At 39.9% G+C, this 22215-nt stretch overlaps 1 protein-coding gene and 1 long non-coding RNA gene across 3 annotated transcripts in view; one reads left to right on the top strand and one right to left on the bottom strand.

Moving 5' to 3' along the window:
• Positions 1–22215, top strand: part of nlgn1 (neuroligin 1) — a 429109-nt gene that overhangs the window by 376255 nt on the left and 30639 nt on the right. The gene's annotated exons all lie outside the window — the stretch shown is intronic.
• LOC117545948 lies at positions 12354–13406 on the bottom strand. The gene is made up of 3 exons (XR_004568904.1): positions 13352–13406; positions 12995–13141; positions 12354–12565 (listed from the first exon to the last, which is right to left on the bottom strand). It is a non-coding gene; the product is annotated as an uncharacterized LOC117545948 (long non-coding RNA).

The raw sequence follows: 22215 nt of genomic DNA, 5'->3' as shown, positions 1-22215 counted from the left end.
TTCCAAATTAATTGTAGACCTCCTATCTGCCAGTACAGCTTCAGAATCTTAATACTTGGATTGTGCCAACTAAATAAGAACCCCAACATCTTTAGGTAAACTAAATAACATATTTCAATAGCTCTGAATTTCTGACAAGCATCTGTGTTTATTTTTAAATGAAATCCTATTTAAAATCCAAATCTAATATGAACTGCTAATGTTTCTGGTAAAGAAACACACTAATGTTATGGATTCAAAAACAACCAAAATCACGATGCTAACAAAGTGAATGATTTCCTGGTGATACTGCTTCTACCTGTCAGTGCTTAGATATTATCACGCTGAAAAAATGAATACAGAATTCCAACAAACTGTCATCAAATGTCTTTCTATTATAAATTTAGATTAAATGTATATCCCTATAATGACCTAAATAATAAAGTATATGGCTCTTACTTCTTTACCAGGCTAGTTACAGGATGTTGTCTAAATTAAATTCTGTCTCAATACACTACTATGTTTTAGCTTTAACTTAACTGTAATATGTTCTTTCTACATTTCAAACCTCAGTTGCTCTAATGTCTGTTAAAATATTACAAAATTGTTTCATTATCACAGGTCAACTTCTTCGGTTTCACAGTAGCCCCTTGGCCACTGCTTCTTTGTTACCTGCTATAATTCAAATCAATATTTAGAAACATCTCAACATTCATCAAACAGTATCTTATCCCCAGATATGGAGCAGGTTAATTACATTCAATGCTCAATCCTTAAAAAATGTAAATTGTGAATTTTACAGCCATGTTGACATTTATACATTATACTCACTCCCCCTTTTTACACATGAAATCATGTGTAACAAAAGCCTGTAATGGGAGGGGAACAAAAACTGTCAGGTAATTGGTTAGGAACATAACGAACATTATTATCATTATTTCCACAGTGAACACTTCAGTGAAAAGAAGTGTTCCTCTCCGTCCTTCAGGCCTAAAAGAAACAGAATCTTCAGCTTTTACATTTGCAAACCGCCAACTCATGTGAGAGGAAAATATCACATGTGCGGTTTCCCCTTTTTGTGGAATTTTTAGGAAACCTCTCGTTTCCCTTGGAGCTCCAAAATAATATGTTAGTCCAAAAACATGCTTGGTTAGTTATTGTTTTAGAATCATGCAGTTACACTGATCACATGCCGGCATTCATTCACACTCACACTGTCTGGTTGTCATGTCAAGTTTGGTCAGGTTCACCCCAGAGTCAGTCATCCACAGTGCCTTGTCAAGTTACACTGTCGGTCAGGGTCAAAGGTCAGTTGGTCTCCGTCTTTTTTGGCCATGTGTCGTGCTCTGCAGAGACTTTGACATTTCAGCATAGGCCAGTATCCTTTGTCTACACAAATATGTCACGATTTCAACTATAATTTTCAAGATGATTCTCACTTGTCATTGGGACTTCCGCCTCCCACTTTTCCTGAAACTTGGTACAAAACTCACTTCCTTCGAGTACCACTACTAATTAAAATGTCTAATGATCTATTTCAGAAACTTTTGTACAATAACTATTATCTTGAGTCAAAACATTACTAGGATCTGTGTCGCTCTGCATTTCATAGCTCATTATAACTCTGGTCTACTTAAAAAACGATGTTAAACTCTTTAGCAGTGTGTGGAACCTGGGTGTCTGAACATGCAACAATTACTCCCTCCTTTATCAAGGATTTAAAACCGAAGTCTGGTAATAACTATGCCACAATGGTGAAATCAACACTTTAGATTGGAATTTAATATGTGGCTTGGCACTAGCCATTAATACAAACAAAGATTTGTCCTATAGAGTGGTTCCTAAAACTATCCTTTTAATGTTGATCAATATTGTAACCAATGAGATCACTACTTTATTCACACGTGAATAAAAATGTCTTAAAGAATGAATTGTTAACATGATGAAAATATTGAAGAATATGGTTCTACTCTGTCAGTGTGTTTTAGGATGATTATCATTTTACTTTAATAGTTTCCTCTTTACTGCTATTTTTAATTTACCAAATGATTAATAAATCTTTCTGTCTTTACGTATTTATGAAGTTAATTCAAGTTATTTAAATGTGCGTTTCGTGAATAAGTGTGTTTATGTGTAACTCACTCATTCCCGTTCTCCTTTCCTCCTCCCCTGGTTTTCTCAAGCCGTGACCCCGGCCTCCTCACTTCTAATCGACCATGCCAACTCCTCTGATTCTGTCTTCTCTTCAGTCCATCAGCTGTTGAATCCATCCGCTGTAACTTTTGTAGGCAGCCATTGGCCCAGTCACATCTGCAGCCCCATCATGCCACTGTTGTTGCACTCCTCCTTTACAGTCTCTCTGCTGTTTTTATGGAGGGCGGATTCTGCTCTCATGTCTATTGTGCCAAATCTCGCAGCGCAGTTTGGAACTTCATGTCCTGTTTGAGGGGACCGATGAGAGTATCTCTCTGTATGTCAGCATGCTGGTTTGGTTCTGGATGCCACAGGTGGAGATAGTTCTGGCTGCAGTCTTGATGTAGTCTTGTTGTTGTTGTTGGTTCAGCTCTGGTTCTCTGTCTGTACGATGGAGAAGGAGGAGTCTCCTGTTGGGTTAGGTCTCGTTGTCTGCTTGGAGGGTCGGGATCAAAGCCTTTCTAACTCAGAGGGGGAGTCCAGGTCCCGGTACACATTACCTATAAGAAGTCTAGCACACTGATGTTAAATAAATCCAACCCTTTCCACTCTGTCTCTTTCTAATCATACTATCTGTCTTAGTTGTTAAATGCCATCTAAACAACATAATTAATGTCTACTTATGATATTACAAAAACTCACTCCAAAAATTGTTTCATCCATTGTTACATATTTACCCAACACAACTCTGAAATACTTACATGTTTCCAGCATCACATATTCCACACACTATGAAAGAACATCTCCATATCTTCTCTCATTTCAAATCCCACTGTTACTTCGAACAATAGTAAACCTGCAGAGCACACCAATCGGATCACAGTAATGAAATTTGAATCAAGTGTAGGCCTATGTCTTCTTTCTGAACATTTATTTATATTGTCTACATTTGCAAACAGTTCGAGTGTAAAATGTGTTTTGCACAATGTATTTACACTCTACAGATTCTTGAGTTTACTCATCTCCTGGTGCTGTCGTTGTAAAAAATGTTCAATCCCTTATTGTTTTGTACCAGTTTACCAAAATCAGTTATAATTAATATACTGGGAACGTGCTTCCCGTCTTCAATACCGGCCAGCAATGTAATGATTAAACTCTAAGCTCGCATAAGTTTCAAGGGTGTGATACCCCCTTTCAGCCACTAGATGGCAGCAGCAGAAGTTTCAAGGGTGTGATACCCCCTTTCAGCCACTAGATGGCAGCAGCAGAAGTTTCCAGACAAAGGGAAACGCTCTACCTTGGTTTAATATATAACAGACCTCTGGCTTTAAGCTTTTAGCATTGGTCTGTTATTTAAACCCCAGTTTTAAACGGCGACTCGATCTGATTTATCGAGTTTTCAGGTTTTGCCGTGCAGGATTCAAACCTCGCATTCACACAAACTGCACCATTTCTACGCCACTCAGGAATAAACACCTGCAGATCCGCGCCAAACTGCTCTATTTCACGTCACGCAGGACTTTCGTCTACCTGTCGATCCACGTTTACGTTTTGTATATAACTTTCCTAACATAGTAAAATATGCATTGTATATTCCATTTAAACTATAAAAACACTGTGAAACGCCTACAGACAATCCTAAAGTTTTAGCGTATCCAATTACAGACAGGCGACTTTCATCGTCTGCTTACCTTATTTGCAAAGTTGCAGAGTCCTGCTGATTGTCTGAGATGTTTGAAAGCGTCTGAATTCTTCCTCCGCTTCGTTATCTCTAGACGTCGGGTCACCATTTTGTTAGAGATTTGGAGGGATAACTGGTCCGCTTTTCAAATCTCCGCGCGTTCCTATGAAGCTGGTTATAATACAGGAAGGAATCCATATCTACAAAGTAACCGTTAACAATAATCTACTTTAATGGCAATATGACAATGCAATACAATCATTACAATACAACATGATATATTACAGTTATATTGCAATGCTTAAGGAGTAATGCCGGCTTACTCCTGCTCTAGTCCGCATACTGCAGAGCTACTTTCACCCGAGCGCAGCATGTGAAGAAGAGGCCGAACGCCAGGGATCCACCGGAGATATACCAGAGTAAGAAGGAGGGGTTTGGTGTTAGGTCAGCTGGTCATCTTTTCAGGTCATCTCATTGGGAGACGCAACTCTGGCCAGCAGGAAACCAAACAGGCTCACTTTACAACAAAAGGTCTCAAGGCCTGCATACCTACACCTCCCCCACAGAGCCATAAAACCCTGTTTACTCCAACCAGCCCAGAATGTTTATAGCCATTTGTAGTCCTTACATTTATGAAAGGATAAAACAGAGAAATCAATATAAAACACAAACACAGGTATTGTTTGAACAGTATTCACTTAACTGCTACTATTGATAAGCACCAGAGAAACCCAAGAGACCTCTCTTAACCTCACAAACACTGCAGCTAGATCTAAGTTGAATGCAAATCAGGACATGCTCTCCCCTTCCCCCATCTTCCTTTGTCCTCAAAAACACATGTCAACAGGCCCCAAATGCAGCTCACAGTTTTACCCAAATTATTCTCATTTTAAGCTTATCCATAGTTTGCTAACATGAATAAATACAAATATAACTCTACAGTGTGTGTGTCTTTGAATATGGGTTTTTGTGTGTCTGCTGGTAAATCATAGTTTCTGCTTGATAAATGGGCTAAGCCAGTGTAAGTGTGTGACGGGGAGTCGCTGGGTGACTACCCTCCTAACTGACTCAGCCACCTGTCCGCAGCCAAAGGCATTCATAACATTACTATTGAAACACACAGTGACACACATGCAGGCAAAACTGATCCTCTTTAAAATTCAGTAATCTGCTTTCAAGGAAAATAAATAGATATGACATCATAACTCAATTAAATTCATTACTTGACCTTTTTTTTGTAAAAAGAAAAGTGAAAAATCCATCAGCAAGGTGAAATTATTTTATTTTGAACTTAGTTTGTGGTTCAAATGACTTACCTTCAACAGGGTGAGCGATTTTTCATTCATTTCCAAAAGGAAAAAAATGTATTTGATATTTGTGTGTGTGTGTGTGTGTGTGTGTGTGTGTGTGTGTGTGTGTGTGTGTGTGTGTGTGTGTGTGTGTGTGGTGTGTGTGTGTGTGTGTGTGTGTGTGTGTGTGTGTGTGTGTGTGTGTGTGTGTGTGTGTGTGTGTGTGTGTGTGTGTGTGTGTGTGTGTGTGTGTGTGCGCACAACATTTCACACAGTGGTGGTATTGGAGTGGAAGTCATGTTTTGAATCTGAATTTGTACTTGGAAGTAACATGGTGGTTTTGTGTGTGTCGATGTGTGTGTGCTTGTTTGTGTGTCACGTCAGTGTCATGGTACAGAAAATGGAACAGGTGCTTTGATGGGCCAACAGCTGGTAAGGTTAGCAAGGACACGTTTAGTGCTCACAAAAGAGAACACACAAACAAAAGAGAACACACACACACACACACACAATATACAAAATTACCGTATGCTACTTTGTATTCTCCTCTCTGTTGCTACGTGTTACCAAGAGACCGCAAGCTACAGGTTAACAGCCATGATCAATTAAGCCGCAATCTTATTACCGAGAAATACACTGTATATGTGCTCATTCCACTCACACACAATCACATATATAAGGCTGGTGCTAACAATAAAAAAACATCCAGGGACTGGTCTAATTGCACTATCCAGCAGATCATTAAGTGAAGATTGCATTCTGCCAGCTGAGATTCAAGGAAAGAAATTCAATTAGGAAATAAAGAGAGCAAGAATGAAAGAAAATGAAAAACCCATCGGCTACTGAGATGCATTTCATTTCGATGACTGCTTAGTGTTTAGATTGTTTTCCCTGAGAACAAGTGAAAACTTGTAATCAAGCTCAGATGATTTTATTAGTTTAAAATGCAGCGACACCTGTTTGTAGGAAAAGAGTCGAGTACAATTTGGGCGAAATAAAACAAAGAAATACAGCAATTTCGATGTTGAAAAAATGATTCGAATGAAATGGATGTGAGGACACTGTTTCCAACGTTGCATTTCAAAATAGAAGCCTAGCAGTAACAGGAAGTACCTGGCCATGTAATCCATTGGAAGCTATCAATATAGAAACATTTGTGTCACCAGTGTATTCAACAGCTGAACTGTGATCAAAACAAAGCAACATGTAAGCAATTGAAAATAATAACTGAACTGAAATGAATATATTAGTTAATGAAGAAAAACTGAGAGAACCAGAGGATGAAATTCATTCTGTTCTGTGCTGAGGAAGGGCTGCAATAATAATAAGTTTTGATATAAGTGTTAACAGAAAACAGTTCATCAAAACAGGGATAGTTCTAACTAAAGCATGTACCCTGTAAACACTTTTTTTTTCAAATGCAGTCCTGGTTTAAGCTGAAAACACCAGTAACAAACTAAAGATAGCTTTTGTAATGTACTGTTTCTCTCTTGGAAAAGAAGGGGAGAGAGATAGTGATGAAATGTATTATTTCTCCTCAGCTAGATCAGTAATAAAGAAAGATTGCATACTCTTTCTTATTATCTTTACTGCCTTTATCACAATACTGGTTTATTCAGTAGTTCTCGTTTTGGACAGAGGTTAGCCAGGCTGCTAGCATTGGTCATGTTGCTAACGAACATACGAAGTAGATCAAGTCGATCAATCGTCTTTATATGAAAATCTTCAGAATATATGTGTCTTACGTCTCCTTTGCCCAGTTCACTATATTCTGATTAAGGGTCCATAGCCGCGTTCACACTGCAGTACTTTTCCCACTTTAGTTCCGATATAGTTCCGAAATGTTGCGTTCACACCAAAAAGAGCCGGAACTAAAATGAGTTCATCAGAACCTTTTTACCCCCTTTTCAGTCCCTGCTAGAGAGCAGGGACTTTCGTGGGAGAAAAAGGTTCCTATTTCTGATTGGCTGGGCGGATTGTAAACCACGCCCCGTAAAACTCCCAAAAAGTTTTGTGAAGCCGCCATTTTATTATCCTCGCATTAGCATTATTAGCATTAGCATTAGCCCAGCGCAGAAACGCAGAGAGATTAACTTATGGCAACACAAAATAAAACATGGGAGCGGTGGAGATGAGGAGGTGTCGGCGTTCTGGCGATTTACTCGGAAGGCTTCAGTAGAAGCTGCTGGGAGTCCCAGCAGCTTCTACTGAAGCCAGTCCCCAACTCCGGGGACTTCCGGCCGGGGACTTCGGGTGGCAGTATACGCCGTGAAGTGGTTTGCGGCCTGCCAGTAAACCCAAAGCAGAAGAAGAAGAAGTGACGTCAGCGGCTTCATTTGCCTAATCCTCCGCCAGGGACTTTTTCCGGTGTGAACGCGATCTGTACTTAGTTCATGAGAACTAAAGAGTTCTCATGAACTAAGTTCTCATGAACCTTTGTGGGAAAAGTACTGCGGTGTGAATGCGCCTCTTGTGCATCAATCCGATGAGAAATTTCAACTTTAGATGTTAATCTCTTTAGGTGGATCAGGATCAGGTTTTGAATCCCTTATTTGAACACTAAGGGGAGAGTAATCTGTTTCAGCTTTAAGTAGCCCCCTGATGGGACTTACCAGTAGTTGTTCCTGGCAAGAACCTACGTCTTTGGCAATAAAAGTAAATAAAGCAGAGATCCTGTTCTCGAGTAATGCAACAATAAATAAGGCTTCTCTTAGACCGGCCACCAAACAGCTGCCTGCACCATCTGAGACGTGCAGCTCAAAGTATAGCGAGCAGACAGTGGAGTGGATTATCTGCCTGGTTATCACATTCAGCTCCAGCAGATGGCTCGCCCGGAGCCAGAGGAGTGGATGACGCTGCACATCGCAGCAAAACAAGCCTGCTGTACACCACTTACAGCCAGTTACACCACGGTACAACATGCATGGATGTATGAATTGACAGCCTGTCGTATGGCTGACATGAGGTAGACAGTGTTCAGTGTGTGTGGGTGTAGGAGAGAAGGAGTTCATCAGCGGCTATCACCCAGCTCTCTGCCATGGCCAGACGTGTGTGTGTGTGTGTGTGTGTGTGTGTGTGTGTGTGTGTGTGTGTGTGTGTGTGTGTGTGTATGTGTGTGTGTGTGTGTGTGTGTGTGGTGTGTGTGTGTGTGTGGTGTGTGGTGTGTGTGTGTGTGTGTGTGTGTGTGTGTGTGTGTGTGTGTGTGTGTGTGTGTGTGTGTGTGTGTGCTCCAGAGTCCATTGTATCTATTAGATCTATGACCGAGGCCTTGGCCTATACATCACCCTGGCCAGCCCTTCATACCCAACCCTGAGGTCGTATATATATCTACCCTGTGTGTGTGCGTGCGTGTGTGTGTGTGTGTGTGTGTGTGTGTGTGTGTGTGTGTGTGTGTGCGTGCGTGTGTGTGTGTGTGTGTGTGTGTGTGTGTGGTGTGTGTGTGTGTGTGTGTGTGTGTGTGTGTGTGTGGGTGTGTGTGTGTGTGTGTGTGTGTGTGTGTGTGTGTGTGTGTGTGGTCAGGCGCGTGTGTCTATTCTTGTTTGGCTACACTTCCACACAGTTTACTCACGGTGCTGAAGCACTGAGACCGTTATGGGCCCCTCAGTGGCGATAACCTACACACACACAAACACACACAGGCCTTGTGCACACACGCTGAGCTGCTGTGGGTTGTTGAAGAGCCCCCTGTGCGTTATTTTAGGAAAATGTGTTATCGAAGCCATGGCTTTGTAGCAGTTGTTGGTCTCACCGATGACCAGGGACACCCACAGAGCGGTATATGTCATTCACGGCCAATGAAAGACATGGTGTGTGTCTAAGTGTCAGGCTAATGGTCCTGCACTGCCCTCGCTGCTAGCAGCTGGGGGATCACTCAGTTTGTGTGTGCGATTGTGTGCCCACTATTACCGTGATGTATTAGCAGGGTATTTTGCTTCGGAAATGGTAAAGGTGGCCATGAAGCACCCGGAGTGATTTTCTGCATATTAGCTTTTTGTGGCTCAGAACTATGAGCAATAAACCTGAGAAAATCCATCTGGGAAAAGCAAAAGAGCAGAGGAAAATACAGTGCACTTGTATAACATCAGTGTCATTAACTCTATTTGAAGAGGGTCGATATTTGATACGATGGTGGTGATTGATGCGGCTTTTTGTCTTCCCAGAATGATTATAATCAGTTAACAAGGTAACTGGCTACCAATAATTGCCAAGAAACAAGACAAACTGGCAAAGCACTTTAGGGATCCCCGAGTGTCATTTACTTTCTGCAAACAATCTCCATGCAATGTGTCAATGTTTATAGATGCAGGGTTTCTGAACAATAGTTGTCATTTTCTTCTGTCGTTAATTGATTTCCAAAAATAGAACAATATAACTTAGGATATAAGAATTGTGATTTATTTACGATTACTATGGACAGTCATGAGGAAATATTTACATTTGACTAAGAGACCTTGTGTTTTCTTGTTTAGGTTTATCTTGCTAAGGTAAAAACCCAATGGCAATATCAATGGTAGTCTGGACTAATATTATACATGCTTTATACCTGGCAGGATATTAAACGGTCTCCTACCAGTCAGAAAACCAATAACAATCTTCTGGTAAGTAATGTGACTTATTTGAACTGTCTTGGCGAAGACAAACACATTATAAGAAGTAGAGAAATGGCAAAAAATGACATTTTTAATGAAGATAAAAGAACAATATGCTGTTTAGTATATCTTGACATGTCACTCTGCTTTAGTGCACAATACAACAGTTTTCATTGAGGGTGAAAACATTGTTGTTAGAAAGACAGTGTTTTAATTATTCAGGAATTAACAAACAAATTACTTTTAAATAACTAAAAAGTTACTTTCACATATTCACTGTGTGCATTCATTCCGAATTTACGTTCTGCCCTGTCTCATTCCAACAGCAATCCGAGCGTGGCTTTTGAACGCACCATGAACAGCAACAGATAAATATCCTGTCTGATAGAATGATATTTTAAAGAGGTTACTAGGCAATGGGCAGTACTTTGAAAAGCACCAGGTCATGTACTGTGTGTGTGTTTGCCCTTATGGCACTTTTTAAGTACTTTTGTGCATCCTTCTGTCTGGATATTGAACGCCCATCAATGCAGTGGATTTCACTCTTTCACTCCCGATAAGGGGATGTCTGGGTTGAAGCAAAGCCTTGTGGGAGTACTGCTTCATGATGTTTGTGCAGAGGCTTCAATCGGCGTCAATTTGCAAGGACCTGCTGTCGGTGAGTGTGTGTGACGCTGCTTCTGTTCCTCCTCACATTCCTAGGTTTTATGGGATTAGTTTTGTTTCATAAAGATAAAGCAACACTTTCTCAGAATAAAGCAAAACTAAGAGTTTAAGAGGAAAAAAAACTGAGTCAAGCAAAATACATTTTATTTCAAAAATAAAACTATAAGTTGCAAACAAATCATTTGTGTAATCATGTAAACTAGAAGTCTTTTTTCTTTGTTTTAACATATCTTTTTGTTTGCAGTTCTCTTTGCTTCTTTCTCAATGATCAGAATTTTGCTCTCGCTGCAGCTCTTCTCGTTTCCGCTCCCTCATTTTTTGTTTTCGATTTTGACACAAACATCCCAGGTGGGCGGGACTTTCAGGGGTGCGTCTTCATTGGCTACTCAGCTTTTGAGTGATAGCACACTACACCACAGATCATACAGTGCAACTCATGCAGAAAACTCCGGAGTCCACTCGGCCACGTTAGTGTCGGTGTCTCCTCCTGGGGAGTTTTCATGAACATATCGGACTTCTCTTATGGATTGCTGTGCATTAGACTTGTGATGTGTAGTTTATACTGTATTCCAACTTTAAATATGTTAATACCTTAACACACTGCTGCTGTTTAATAATTTCCCAATTTGGGATTGATAAAGTGTCTGTCTATTTATTTATTTATTTTATAGATTAAAAAAACAATTAGGAACATGCTCACATCTTACTATGTTGGTCTGAAGAGCTGAAGCATTCATACACAATGGATACAAACTGTGTTGTCTCTTTCTGTGAGAAAATTATATACATTTAAACTCAACATACTATTCCTAGCCTGAGGAAGATATGAATAATCAACAGATTTGAATGGAATCTCTAACATTTTCATGTCGAATAAAGACAAAAGAGTGATTATACAAACATTTTAATTTGAACAAGAAGTCTCAAAGAACGTTTTAAATAAAAGGACATACAACAAAAAGGTTGATAGTAATAAAATATATTAAATGTATATGTACAGTAAAGACATTTGGTCAAATGAAATTACACTGTGATAACAGCAACGCCAGCGTGGATGAAGCTGGTGCAGGGGCCTCATTTATAAAGGGATATACGCTCAAAAGATGGCGTACGCCAGTTTCTACGCAATGTTTGCGATTTATAAAATACTAACTTGACGGGAAAATGTGCGGTCCTCCACGCAAACTCTAACCTATGCGTACGCACTAAGCACAACAACGGGAGAGACGAGAAACTGCGACACCGTTGGCAGAAGGAAGAATGGAGAGAAATATGTGGAAATAATACCATAAATAAAATGTTACCTCTCATTTATCATATGAAGAATTCATGTTCAAACATTGATTAAAGCCAATCTTAAAATGATTAAACAAACGCCTGTTTGCGACTCCTCAGTGCACACAAAAACATAACTTGGAGAAATAAATAAATACGGATATGTTATTTAAAACTACCTCGAATATGTTGTGTTAATGTTATGAAATGTTTTCTCATAAATGATGCGGTAAGCAGGAGGACAGAATTACGTCTAAACTGAGGCTGTTTTGCATTTCTATAGGTTGTAGAGACGAGCATGGTTTTATATACTATCATGTTTAATCGTGTTTTATGCCGTTGATAAGTCTCTCGTAAAACACAGGAGGTATGGAAACTAAGAACACCATATGTGGTAAATTGTACAGCTAATATAACACAACACATTAGTTGGATTTCCTTTAACTGGTGGGTATAGAGTTGCTGTGGGGTGGGGTGGGGGGGGGTTGAGACCTAACCTTTTTCGGACCACTTATTTATTTATGTTGGTGACGATCCGACCTCCATGCTGCTACTCTGGTTCAAACGGCATCCACCAAACAATATGATTTATCTCCACCTCCCCGAAATAACCAAAATCTGACACGGTGTGAGATGTCTTTTTTAGCTGTTCTGTGTCATTTCCTGCGATCTTCTTCATAAAGTCAGTCAGAATGAATGGGCGTTTCTTTGACTATTTATAGGCAAATATGGGCGTTACGTGAAGCCCGCAAAAGCTGCGCCGCATTTCGAGTCGATTGTGATTTATAAAGGGAAACCGGCGTAGGAAGTGATGTACGCACTTTCCTCGCCGGTAGCCTACGCAATGTTTGGTGCGGATGTCTTCATGCGGAGGGGGGCTCCGTGCTGTCCCCTCAGAGGAAGTGGGAAAACGGGATAAGACTCTGGACGCCACGCTGTCTCAATGATCCACACTGTTAATATGAGAGGAAAACAAATGTTTTAGGAAATGAAAAATATGAAGTTAACAAATAAAACACAGCTCAGGGACATCATGGACGGTAGGTTTTCCTACAAAGTTAACTCAGCCTCCATTGATTTTCATATCAAATTAGCGTGTTAATAAAACAAGCTATCATAGCTTATACTTGCATATCTAAACAGAATCATGAAAGCCTGTTGGTAGAGTCAGGCACACGAGTCCGTTTGAGTGTGTGCGCCGGTGTCTGAACGCTCACTCACTGCTAGCTATGTAGCTAACTGTTAGGCTACTTAGCTTGCATTGTTATGGATCTAAAGGTAGCAAAAGCTAACTTTCATAGCACAGCTTTACTTCTCACATACCACAATAAAGAAACAGACCGTATAGTACAGCACAAACAACACAAATGATCAATACTTACATATATTTTCACTTGTAGTATAATAATTGAAATGCTGGTTCTTCTGGAGGTGTTCTGTCCACGCTCAGCTACCGCCAACCCAGTCTCATAGCATTTCGTGTTCACAAACACGTCTTTTTCTCCGGTCGGGTCGTGGAAGACCGGAAGCTGTGTGGTTCATAAAAACATGTTCTTACTCAATATCAAGCCACAAGTATTGCTTTTATTTTAAATCGTATAATTTCACACTTTTGTTGCCGTCTGTGAGGAAAATAAATGGGGCTCAGAGCCTCAGAATACTGAAATCTGTATTTTTTAAATCTTTTTTTCCTTCTAATTTATTATTCTTTTCAAAATAACACAGTGTTATTTACTCACCAATAACACACAATTATCCTTGCTTTTATTTATTGGTTTAATTCCATAATCTCGGGCTTTTTTGGCGTCCGTCAGGAACTGAATTTCAAAATAAAAATAACCGGAAACAGACGTAGGCATTTCGAGCGATTACCCAAGATCCTCAGCTATGGTTTAAACTCGCTTATTGGATGTTTTAGCCGCAATGCATGCTGGGATTTGGTGTTTATATGATATGAAATCCGGAAAACATTTTTAAAAAATAAAATAATACTTAATTCCGAGTGTTCTTGCTTTTCTCTTTGAAAGTCATCACATAACGGCATTGTAATACACGGTTCGGCTGCATTACATGTTACAGATCTGCCATAGTTCTTTATTTATAGAGCCCTGATGAGAAGACCTTTGGAAAAACTGGAAGAAATGCTGCCGAAACTGAATATGTGATAAATATATCAACAATTAAACAACATCTTCAATTTCTCTTCACACAATACGTCTCCTTGCAGTATCAACACTAATTCGGCTGACTTTTACATTTGTTCTAATTCACAGATAGGTTATATTTACACCATAACGGTGCACAGCTGATATAAAAGGACTTGTAGTTTTTAAAGATATTACTGATTTTCTTTGAATATAAGGATGTAAATACTGAGTCTGAAATAATATAGCAATATGCTGTAAAATGATGTGAAAGCATGAATAAAACTACACATCTTCAGATGTTGTACATACATAAGTGTCCACATTAATAATACAAAGTTATTATGGCTGTGTGTACCTTGTGTGCACCGCCTAGTGGTTATAGCACATTATTGAATTATCGTTTTGATGTGTTATATTTGATTAAAAAAATATTAAGAGTACATACTTTCATAGGGGTAAAGTAGAAGGTATGTGATAGAAATATAGAATATAAAAAATCAAGAAGATACTATAAGTGATCTCTACAATAAAACAGTTTAGTGCAGGATGTACAAAGATATTAATAGGAGGATGTGCAAAACAGAAAAACGAATTAACCTTTATTTAAACATTAAATAATACTTTAGATTAAGGTCTTCTTTTAAATAAGAAAACAACTTTGGGGGTATCTATCTACAGATAAATATTAAGCCTGACAAAGTACTTAACATAATTGCTTTCCTGCAATGTTAACTATGTTGAAGCACTTATTTTAACTGATATTATACATATGAATTATACTCTTATGTAGATAGTATAAGAAATGTGCAGAATATGACAGTTTAATGGTGGAGGTACACACATATTGATAGATGTCTTGTAATGCGCTGTTGAGGAACCTGTGACCTAAGATTTTCATTCATTGCATACACCGTAGTTGTGATATGATTATGTCAATAAACCTTTGAAAATCTTGAAATCTTGAAAGGGATGTGCAAAATAGCCATAATATAGAGTCTTTAATTAACTATTAGTAGAGAATAACGAGTAATGAATATACTTTATTACTTGTTTCCATTCATGTCAATTAAAGATAAATGTTTAGTCTTCTCAAGCACCAACTATCAAATATCTCTCCTGATTGTTGGCACTTGACAATCACCTTACCTGAATTGTACTCAGGTATAACTAAAGTCTGATTTAAGGGTTGTTTATATTTCACATCATTAATCAGAATCTGCAAAGTAATTCAAATAAATGCAGTGGAGTAAAAATACCAGGTTAACCTCTGAATTGTAGTGGAGTAGAATTACAAAGTAACAATGAGCTGTCATATGGGTATTAATGCTGCGCATTATGGACACAAGCGATTTTCACCCATTTATTAATTATATGTTTTACATTTGATAACACCAATGTGTTTAATACTGGCAACTTCTAATTGTGGGAAAAACGAAAACGTTCAGTAGAGACGTTCCATAGAACATTTTGCGAAACACAATAGCCAGCATGTGTAGTTCTGGGGGGGGCGTTCGATTCCAGTTTTGGATAGTCTGGCGTGGTTTCGTTCCATTTCAAAACAGCTGTTTGACGCTCGTTGTAACCTTGGCGCACTGCCACTCCAACATCCAATCCCAGAGTTTGAAGATTAATCACGGGGACTATAGTCCTAAACGATAGCTGGGGATTATGGGTAGTGTAGTGTCTTCGGCCATCCTAAACTCAGAAATGTTGACAATCGCAATGATGCTCGAAATGTCCCTTATAGTCTGTTTCCGGTTATTTTTATTTTGAAATTCAGTTCCTGACGGACGCCAAAAAAGCCTGAGATTATGGAATTAAACCAATAAATAAAAGCAAGGATAATTGTGTGTTATTGGTGAGTAAATAACAGTGTGTTATTTTGAAAAGAATAACAAATTAGAAGGAAAAAAATATTTAAAAATATAGATTTCTGTATTCTGAGGCTCTGAGCCCCATTTATTTTCCTCACAGACGGCAACAAAAGTCCGAAATTATACGATTTAAAATAAAAGCAATAATCGTGGCTTGATATTGAGTAAGAACATGTTTTTATGAACCACACAGCTTCCGGTCTTCCACGACCCGACCGGAGAAAAAGACGTGCTGCAGGCAGTAGAAATACATTGCTTTTAAAATCGTGCTGTGCAACACGAAAAAAAGGGGCAAATCGTGTTGGTGAACACGAATCAATAGATTAAAAATCGTGTTGGTGAACACGAAATGCCGTGAGACTGGGTTGCTACCGCACCACAGCTGCTTGCACTGTACAATCGCTGGAGGACTGGGCTGTCACTCAAAAACCGAGTAGCCAATGGGGACGCACCCCTGAAAGTCCCGCCCACCTGGGGCGTTTGTGTCAGAATCGGAAGAAAAAAATGAGGGAGCGCAAACAAGAGCAAAAGTCTGATCATTGAGAAAGAAGAAACAAGAACTGCAAACAAAAAGATATGTTAAAACAAAGAAAAAATACTTATAATTTTTACATGATTACACAAAGGCTTTGTTTGCAACTTATAGTTTTATTTTTTTATAACATTTATTTTGCTTGATTCATTTTTTTTTCTCTTAAACTCTTAGTTTTGCTTTATTCTTAGGAAGTGTTCCTTTATCTTTATGAAACAAAACTAATTCCATATATTTGACAGTCAGTAAGTCCAAAAGAAGCGGCAATGTCTTCTTCTTCTTCTTCTTCTTCTTCTTCTTCTTCTTCTTCTTCTTTCTTCACTCTCTTTCTTCCGGCTTCTCTTCTTCTTCTTCTTCTTCTTCTTCTTCTTCCCCCCCTTCTTTTCTCTTCCTTCCCTTCTCTTTTCTTTCGCTTCTTCTTCTTTCTTCTTTCTTCTTCTTCTTTCCTTTCTTCTTCCCTTCTTCTTCTTCTTCTTCTTCTTCTTCTTCTTCTTCTTCTTCTTCTTCTTCTTCTTCTTCTTCTTCTTCTTCTTCTTCTTCTTCTCCTCGTCATACTTCTCCTTCCATGTCTTCCTTTCTCTTGTTCCATCCCTTCACCCTCTCTGTCTCTCCGTCCTCCTTTCTGAGCTTTCATGCTTCCCAGTCCTCCCCCCTCTCCTTCTCTCCCTGTGCTTCAATTTATCTTTCCCAGCATGCACAGGGAATCCTGACAGCGAGTTCTCATCTCTGACTTCGTATTCATTGACAGTTCCATGTGGAGCCTCGCAGCTCCTTCTTTCTCAGACAAAACAACAAAATCTGTTCCCCATCTGTGTGTGTGTCTGCGTGTGTGTGCCCCCCGCCCCCCCTAAACCTGTGTGTGCACACGTGTTTGTCTTGGACTGTAATATGGATTTGCCAATATTGGCCTTGAATTAAAAGTCACATATCACTATCAGCCATTGCAGTGAGCTGCCTGTAATATGACGCAGGACCTTTGCAGACTGCAGGCACCCAATTTATTAATAAATGCAAGATGTCTGTGCTGAGAAATCACTCCTGTGTGCTGTGAGGGGATTTTCCTCTCCCCCTTTCTGCTCACCAAGCAGCTGCTCACCTATTGAAACAACATGTTTTAATGCCCTGTGATGATTTATAATGATCATGATGATTTATGATCATAAATACTCATTGTTTTTGCGCTATTGCAGCGTAGAGTGGTAATATGCAAATCTGGAGGTCAAACCTAACAATCAACGTGGATAATGTGTTCTGTGCATAGACATAGACCCAGTAACCACGGCAACCCTCCTAGCGCCACATGCACTCCGGCACCTTAGGTGCACGTGCAGGCCGTGTTATCAGTGGGAATCAGTGATTGTCAATTGTCACCATTTGAGGTGAGGGACCACAAAATCAAAGGCAGTTTAGCGGGACGCGGCGTGTCAGGCAGCGGGAACCTGATCCTGTCGGCTAAAAGGTGGATTGAGAACAATTGTAAAAAGAGTCTGAGTTCAGTCTGTGCTGCGAGGTTGCATCATGAGCTCCAATAAAAACACCCCATGCCAGTAAGCCGTTTTAATGTAACATGAGGCAGCACTGTAGATACTTTCATCATTTTAACTTTGTTTCTTTATCCACCACAACTGTAATTTAATATAATCTTTTTCAACTTTTTGACTGGAATCACTGCAGCAAAAACTGCTTCTGTCCTCCTGCTATTCTAGTCTAGACACGACTCACCCATAAATCGAGTTGGTGAGGTTTAATCTGCTATTGACAGATTTATCAGACAAACAATGATGTTAGATCTTAACTTTGCTTGAGTTATTTTACATTCATTCAAAGGGACTTCAATAACGTAGGATTGCCTATGGAAGCCATTTGGAGTTCAAGACAACATATTGTGCTCAGTATTTCCCATCCATATCGAGTGTGGAGCAGATTCAATTCTCCAACAGGCCTGTTTGTGTGCCGAGGTTTGTTGTGTGCAGCTGTTTGCAGACATGCCAGCCATATGACAGATGAATAAAAGATGGCTCTGTTGACGGGTGACGGTGAGATGGGCCATGCTTAATTAATATGAGAATATGGCGCTGGTTCTGAAGCGGCAGATGAAGTGTTAGAAGCTTGATGAGCTCATCGGAACAAGCTCTCTTTTCCTTTAAAAGCAGGATTGGAGCTATATGTGGACAGTTGTAATGTGAGTGTTCTTCTGCAGCTTACCTCCTTACAAAGTGTGGTACACAAACGTTGCCTTATATTGTTTTTGCACATAGGATGATGTCGATAAACTTATTGTGTATGAGGATATGCAAAATTAAGAATATGCACAAACCCTTACTGTTAGTCCCACTGCTGTCAGCTAAACATATTGTAAACTGTTATGCCCGAAGATGTGCTTGACCTTCTTAATGTTGCTGTAGTACAATCCAAGATGATCCATCATGTATTTCTGTTTGTTGGAAGTAAGTCAAATCTTCCCTGGGGAAATTCAGTTCTTTAAAATGTACATGGGTCTCCGGCTGATTCTCTTTGAAGCATGGGTTATGACTATTTCATTTTGTTTCCATAATCCTGCATCTATAAGCGCGGCTCCATATGCTTCAGATATTGCCCAGTCTGTGCAGTTTGTGAAGCAGCAAGTGCTGAATCCTGAGGATCTGTAATGTTATTCAGTTTCTGAACACACATTTTCATGGCATTGAATGAGATATATGTTGCATAGCATAGATAGCCGCTTTGTAAATCCCTTTCTTTGCTGTTGTTACCGGTAATCAGGTGAGTGAAACATTGTAGTGTTTGAAAAACAAACCTTTGTAACCCAGCTTCTTGTGTTAAAGATCAAATACAAAGCTTTTTGTATAATTGCCAGTACAATCGAAATCATATAGCTACAACACTATCTAAGATATTGCAGTATTAAAATCGGAGATAATATGAGTCTGGCAATGCGCAATATTAATTTTGTTCAACCCCCAACACCAAGTCCGACGATTTATTTTCTCCGCCGCTCCTCCGCAAGATGGCGGCGCGTGACGTCAGATGTGCCAAACATATTTCCACCTGGCTTATCAATCACAGCGGCTTCCGCCGATAGTACAACTAGTTTCGTCTATCATGTCTGATTCTGAGTAGACTATAGACTAAAAGCTTTAGGAATCCAAACTATAACATATAATAAGTACCCTGTATCAAGATTGATGCAAAAAGTGAAATTTGACCTTTTTAGAGAGGTTTAGAAAAATAAATGGTGGATGGGAATTTGTTCAATGCCTAACATATTTCCACCCGGCTTATCATGTCTGATTCTGAGTCGGAGGCCACCCAATATCTGGAGTATGTTGTCGACATCCAACCATATATATACGAGCCTCTGATGTCGAAGAGGAAATACAAGGAAACGTCACCTGATATCACCGATGAAAGTGCTGATGGTGATGATTCAAGTTCGCCATCTGAGGAAGAGGCCGAGGGTGCTGAGAATTGGTGTAGATGTGGAAACTGCCAGACCATGCCTACAAGCCGAGAAAACAAGTGCTGCCACAACTATGGGAAAGTGAAGGAAGAGATGGGAGAAGAAGTCTGTAGGACGTTCGACATTTTCCGTTATGAGTGGAGGAGCGATGAATGAGCTGCAGATAAACTACAATGCTAACAGTGAATTAGCCCCGAGCGAAAAATGCTAACCTATCACTCCTAGCGCCCTTATTATTTATCCTAGCTCCACATCCAACACATTGTTTATGATCGTAAAGACACAGAATCTAACGGTGCCCACCTCTATAAGCAATACAACTGCAATTCCGTTATCTGCGTTATCTGCTGTGCTCCGTGCGCTTTGAAATCTAATCAAAAGTTGTTTACCTCAATTCTTTGGCGTTTCTGCATCGCCCGGCTCTTTCGTTCTTTCAGTGGTTTCTTGTGCTGAAATATGGAGGGGACGGCTCCGGGTTTCAGCCTCCGACGTGCTATTAATGCTTCTCCACCAACAGACTTCATGATAGCAGGATCAACGTCGTATGCATCACACGCGAAGTGGTCAGAACACAACTTGCTCCATTTTGTCGGTTGCCATCCAACACGATTCACTAAAAAAATAATTGTTTTGCGGATGATTTGGTCTTTGGGAAATGCATGTAAAACTCTCCCAGATCCCGCACCGTTCGTACAACAAAAAGCTCAACAATAACCCATGTTAATTCAGTTTTCTTTTCGAAAAACATGTGACCGAGACTGCCGAGTCGGGATATTTGGTCCAGAGACTGTTTGGCCACTATTACGTCGCGCGCGCGGAGGCTGCTGGGAATTACATGTCAGAAATTCAGACGGCTTTGGGTCGAGTTTTGGATCAATAAAAAGCTTTTTTTTGGGTGTATTATCTCGATTTAAATAAAATAGAAAATACAGTCAGTCTTAAAAACAACATTTCTATAAAAATGTAGCATATTTGGAAGCTTTGCATTTGATCTTTAAGTACCATGTTTTTCATTGAAACTCCCTCTGGAGGGAACTTTGAGATTTTAGACTTTGCGGACCATTTACATGCACATAAACCTACAGTATATAACACACTACAGGGAAGGGAAACCCCTAAAAGCAGAATAGAGCCTCTTGATGAAATTCCATGATATCAGTTTCATAGTCCTGCTTTTAAAATGGATTTAGTATTCAGAATACTGTTCTGAGTGCACAGCCATTCACTTCATCTGTCTTTTTATAAAACAGCATCGCTTTGTTCTCTCATAGGCTGCAGTTTTTTATTTCCCACACCACTTTGAGGTCAAGTAATTTCCCTTCACCTTTGAAAAAGCACCCCCAGCATTTGTCTCTTTCTCAGATAAGGACCAACATAAATATGTAGCCTGAACTCAGCTGAGTAATACCTCAACCTCACTGTCTTTCATCGCTGTTTTCTTCCAGCATAAATTGTAAGTTAACAGGAATTCTACTTTTACTTATGTACTTGTGTAAACAATATGAGTGCTGGTTAACGGGGTATAATAAAGGGATGCATGTTACCATAAATAGGAATTCAGGTGTGCATACGTGTGTTTGATTAATACCGACTTATTTAAAACGTGCATCTGCTTTGATAAATGGGGCCATTGGTTGGCATCTGCAGTGCATGGTGGGAAGTATGTGGGAATTTGAGGTTTAATTGAACAAATTATCTTGTTTCGGTGTGCCTCGACGCTGTGTACCTGCACGGATGCCTGCATGTTTGCTCACCTCCCTGTGTGTGTGTGTGTGTGTGTGTGTGTGTGTGGTGTGTGTGTGTGTGTGTGTGTGTGTGTGTGTGTGTGTGTGTGTGTGTGTGTGTGTGTGTGTGTGTGTGTGTGTGTGTGTGTGTGTGTGTGTGTGTGCGCGCGTGGGCACGCGTGCGTATGTGTTTGTGTGTAAATTACATTTGGATTCTGGAGAGCGAGGTGGGGGGGCAGCGAAGGAGAGACAGGGAGGAGTAAATATGTTGAGACTAAGGTAAAAAAGAGGAATAGTTACAGAAACATGGGCATTGTATACCATCGTTTGGGGATGTGTGCTCATTTTCAGGTTCATCTCGTATGTAGTGTCTCTACAGCGACATGTCTCCATGCTTTAATGTTCAAAAAGCTCTTTATGTTTCTCATACTGCCTGTGCTGCAGCACCTCTTTTCACCCTCTGTCTGAAACCAGAGCCCAGTCTGCTCTGATTGGTTAGCTGGCCGGCTCTGTTGTGATTGGTCAACTGCTTAGAGAAGGCCCACCCCTCAGCCTATCACGAGCAATGTGCAATGTGTTGGAGCGATAGCTAAAGCATAATAGGGCCTCTAATCATGTTCCTGTTATTACATATTTTACAGTTACTCAGATATTTTAATGTATTTTTTAGTTGTTTAAATGAAATTAAAGTAAATGCATGTAATGTAGAAGAGACAGAGTTAGAGGCAGAAATAAAACACAGCCATTTTAGCAGCAGGGCTCTTCTCTTTTCTCGACGTCAATCCGCTTCTTCTTCTCGAGACAAATGGTTTTTAATCAGAACAAATCCTCCCACCAGACGTACGCTGAGACAGTCTGGACCTGACGGG

The sequence above is a fragment of the Gymnodraco acuticeps genome, unplaced genomic scaffold, assembly GCF_902827175.1.
Source record: "Gymnodraco acuticeps unplaced genomic scaffold, fGymAcu1.1, whole genome shotgun sequence".
Lineage (NCBI taxonomy): Eukaryota > Metazoa > Chordata > Actinopteri > Perciformes > Bathydraconidae > Gymnodraco > Gymnodraco acuticeps.
Note: the sequence above shows the minus strand (reverse complement) of the source record. Positions and strands in the feature narration are given on the sequence as shown.